Consider the following 4,985-nt stretch of genomic DNA (forward strand, 5'->3'; position numbering starts at 1 on the left):
GACCTGCCAGGGCGGGCCCTCGAGGAGCGATATTAAATCCGAGAACCACACTCGTGCCGGCCAAAACGGGGCTACTAGTAGTAGGCTGACGCCGTCCTCGCGGACTCGCTCCAGAACCCCCAGGAGCAGAGCGACTAGGGGAAACGCATACAGACGCAGCCTCGGCCACGTCTGTACCATGGCATCCAGCCCTAGCGGGGCTGGGGGTGATAGGGAGAACCACAGGGGACAGTGTGCCGTCTCTCGGGACGCAAACAAGTCCACGTCTATGGGGCCGAACTCTTCGCATAATAACTCCACCACCTCGGGGTGGAGTCTCCATTCCCCGGGCCTCAACCCCTGTCTCGACAGCAGGTCTGCTCCTTGATTCTGGGTCCCAGGGATGTACATCGCTCTGAGGGACAGCAGTCTCTCCTGGGACCACAGGAGGATCCAATGTGTCAGTTTGCATAATGGGCGCGAGCGCAGACCCCCCTGGTGATTCAAATAGGCCACCACCGCCGTATTGGCGACTGCGGAGAGTGGGCAGAAAACTCCTCAGAGCTCTGAAAACAGCCAACATTTCCAGGCAATTTATGTGCCAAGAGAAATGATGCTCCACCCAGGAGCGTCTCGCGAAGCGGTCGTCCATGACCGCGCCCCATCCCGTGAGTGAGGCGTCTGTTGAAATAATTGTTCGGTGACAGATTGCTCCCAACACAGGACCTTGGGACAGGAACCAAGGCTTCCTCCATACGGATAGGGAATGAAGGCATCCGCTCGTAACCCGTATCAGACGGAGCGGATTTCCCCTCGGGGAGAATCCCTTGGATTTTAGCCACCACTGCAGGGCTCTCATGTAGTCTTGAAGGTATTATACTGGACGCTGCTGCCAGAAGACCCAACACCCTCTGAAAGTGTTTCACAGTGATGGCGCGGCCTAACTGCACTTTGGTCACTGAGGATAAAATGGACTCGATGCGTGCGGGAGACAGGTGGGCCCGCATCGTCGTTGAGTCCCACACCACCCCTAGGAACGCAGTCCGTTGGGCGGGTGTCAGCACGCTCTTCTTCGCGTTGAGCCGCAGCCCCAAACGCTGAAGGTGGGTGAGGACGACATCTCGATGCCGAACCGCTAACTCTCGAGACTGGGCCAGGACGAGCCAGTCGTCGATGTAGTTCAGTATGCGGATGCCCTGGAGCCTCAACGGAGCCAGAGCTGCATCCATGCATTTGGTGAACGTGCGGGGAGATAGTGCTAGGCCGAACGGAAGAACCCGATACTGGTTAGCCGTGCCCCCGAGGGCAAACCTCAGGAACTTCCTGTGAGAGGGACGGATGGAGATGTGGAAATAAGCGTCTTGTAGATCTATCGTGACAAACCAATCCTCGGATTGGATGTGACTGATGATGGCTGGGATGGTAAGCATCCTGAACCTGAATCTCCTCAGAGATTGGTTCAGGGACCGCAAATCCAAAATCGGACGGGCTGGTGGTCGTGTCCCGCGGGAATCCCCGGTGGCGCCCTGAAGCGGAGGGCCGCCAGGGAAGGCTCGCCGGTGAACCACGGTTTGTGAGCCCAGTCGTGTTCTGGCTGCCGCCCCTCGGGGCGGACAGATCGGCGAGGGCCTGCCGGCGGCTAGCGCGTCCAGAGCGCTGAAGCGGTGGGAGGAACAACGCCTGTTGCTGGAGCCACCATGAGAGAGGGGACCTCGATCGGCCTCTCTCAGGGGAAGGGGGGTAGGGAGGGGGAGGAGGCGGGGGGTGGTGGTGGGTCCCCCTACTCGAGGTCTCAGGACCTCTTCCCCCGGGCCCGCCGAGACTGAATGACGGTCCTCAGATCCGTCTTCCCGGGGGGCTGTGGGCGAGAGCGCCATCTTGCGTCCCAGGTTGGTTGAGGGGGATCCCGCGAAGCGATGCTCTGCTTCTGGCTGTGGCGGTAGGTGCTGGATAAAGGCTGCGTCCGCCTTTCCTGAGCCGTCGCGGTCTTGGAGTCTGACTGGCGGGGGATATCGCTCAAATGCCTCTCCCTGAGTTTTGGCGTGCTGGAACCTGTTGACAACAGCATCCACTGCTTCGCCAAACAGGCCAGAAGGCGAGAGGGGCGCATCCAGGAGAAAAGCCCTCTCCTTCCCTTGGATGCCTGATAGGTTGAGCCACAGATGGCGCTCCGTAACCACCAAAGCCGCCATGGATCGGACAATGGAACGGGCCGTTTCCTTGGTCACACGGAGAGCCAAGACCGTCGCTCTACGGAGCTCCGTTAGGTCCTCCTCAGAGGGACCTCCCCCTACGTCACAGTCCCGAAGAAGATCGGCCTGGTATGCCTGCAAGACAGCCATCGTATGTAGGCTGGCACCAGCTCGACCCGCTGCCATGTAGGCCTTGCCCACCAATTCGGACGTCATCCGACACGGCTTGGTGGGGAGCGCCGGTGTCCGGAGGGATGAGGCGAGGTTGGGAGAGAGGTAGCTAGCCAGTGCCTCCTCCACTCGTGGCATCGCTCCGTAGCCGTGCTGTCTGATTCCCGTCACGTTGCCGTAGTCCAGCCGGGGGGACGTAGACAGCCACGCAGAGAAGGGTTTATTCCATGATCTACACAACTCGTTGTGCAGATCCGGAAAAAATGGTAGGGGCCAACGCGGGGGTGGTGCTCGGTGTTGCAGAAACCGCTCATCTAGTTTGCTGCCTGCCGACAGCTGCTGCACCGCCTGTGGCCAATCAATGTGCAGCTTGGCCACGGCCCGCGTCACCACTTCCAACAACTGATGACGTTCCGTTTCCTCTATGCTAAGCACATCTAGCTCCTCAGAGCCAGATCGTGTCAGCCTTTCCGGACTCGCCCGGACCGTGAAACGGGCTCCCGATCGGGGACGAGGGGAGGAGGATTCTGCGGACGAGGACCGGAAAAAGGCCTCAGCCGTTCCGGCACCCTCGGCAATCTCGCGTTGTGATCCCCAGGTTCGGAGCCGCCGCGACGCCTCAGCGACCGCGGGGCCTGTGCCACGAGGGGAGCGCATCCGACCATCCTCTAGGAAGAGAGCCGCTCGAGACCTCAGCACCCTCAGGGGCAGGGCCTCGCAATGGTCGCAGGCAGCCCCCTCGAGAGCCGCCTGAGCATGCGACATCCCCAGGCATGAGACGCACATCCCATGGGTATCACCTTCTGTGATGAAACGCTCACAAGGGAAGACACACTGTCGGAATCGCTTTGACATGATCTTCTGCTGCTTCGTCTCGATGTCAGGTAGAAAAATGGAGCTTCCAAACATAGCCAGACTGTCTGCTGAATAGAAAGAAGCTAATGTGTCTTATGTGCCGGCGTGCTTATATACCCCCTCTGGTTACGCCGTCACACACTACCGTTCTAGTAACACCAATAGGATTGGAGTAGTTTCATTCATAGTTCAGCCCTGCCACGCCCAGGGGCGTTCCCATAGTGTCGTCACCGATGCAGTTCGAGTTCCCTCGAAGGGGAACCATAATTTTGCAGTTCACATGACCATGAAAGCGCGCGAGAACATGCTATTTAAAAGACGGAAATGTTACTCTCCCGTTTTGCCAAACTGAATTGGAAACAGAGCAGCGATGCATCTCGACACATAGTAAGTGTTTGATGTTTGTTTAAATGTATGCTTAAAGAAGAGTAGAACTACCAAGTGCGCACCCTTGATCGCGCTACTTAAACAGTAGAAGAAATATGCATAATAGCGAGGTTTATGACCGGCTTAATTGAGGCTGGAAGGGAGCGGGGAGTGAGTGAGTATGTGTGTGTGTGTGTGTGTGTGTGTGTGTGTCCCGGAGCCGCTCTGTCACAATAATCAACAAATAAATTATTATTATAGGTTACATGTTGTATTGGTCCCCAATGGGGACATTCATGAGCTACCCAGCTTTGGTTCCCAGGGATTTCTTTGTGGCCAGTATGGACAGGGGGGAAACATTATGACCAATAACCCTTTGTACATATGGGCATGTCAACATACTTGAAAACATGTGAACCTATATAACTTGATATCTGGGCAACATTCAGATTATTAAAGTCACCCACATCCAGTCAGTGCTTCTGAAGTTAATACACTTTTCTCAATACTAAATGCCACACATTGTCCCCCATAACCAATAACTGTACACCTGCTCTGATTTTAGCAATTTATTTAAGGAAAATCTTGATGCTTTATGTGCATCTGGCATGTATGATAGCCAATGCTGTTGTTTGATGACACTAGTATGCTGATGATGAAAAGGAGAGTTAGATGTCTTGGCTATACTGTAAAGTCATATACACTAGTTCAAGAACTACATGCCATTCAGGGGTTATATGTATCAATAGCTTAGTAACTTTATTTTGTGGTATTACAGGATAAAGTTGAAAGCTTCCAGTCTTTTCCAGCATAACCGATTCTCCCTTTTCTCTTTTTCAGAGGTGAAGTTGTCAATCAACTCACAAGTCTATGGTCTCCAGATAGAAATGAGAAGCCTATTGTCTGAAATCAAGGACTCAATGTTTAAAGAGATACTAGGAATTTTGAGTGTTAAATATGCCTTTGTTATCAATGTAAACTGCATACACAAAAATGGAAAGCTTGACAGCAACATTAACTAAAGGGGGGTGTGGCTTAGTAAACTGTCAATTCCAGTGAGATACACAAGTAATCAATGCACGGTGCTTTAAAGTTGTCCTTATATAACAAAAAACAGATAAAGCAAAAAAAAATCTCCATAGATTTAGGTATGGTGAGATGTTGGGACACCTCAAAATGCTCTACAGGAACTGTATGAGGGCACCAGCAGTTACATGACTAAACACCAGGATGGTGTTTTTATTGTAGCTGATTTTAATCAAAAAGATTTTAGAGCTGTTTAATCCTAAATTCCACCAGCATATCCACATCCCCACCAGGGTAAGCAATACCATGGACCATGTTTACAACAACATTCCTGGCATCTACGAAGACTGAAAGGGTCAAACAAAAAATAAAAACAGTCAAAGTATGGACAGATGA

This window comes from Micropterus dolomieu, linkage group LG17, assembly GCF_021292245.1.
Source record: "Micropterus dolomieu isolate WLL.071019.BEF.003 ecotype Adirondacks linkage group LG17, ASM2129224v1, whole genome shotgun sequence".
Lineage (NCBI taxonomy): Eukaryota > Metazoa > Chordata > Actinopteri > Centrarchiformes > Centrarchidae > Micropterus > Micropterus dolomieu.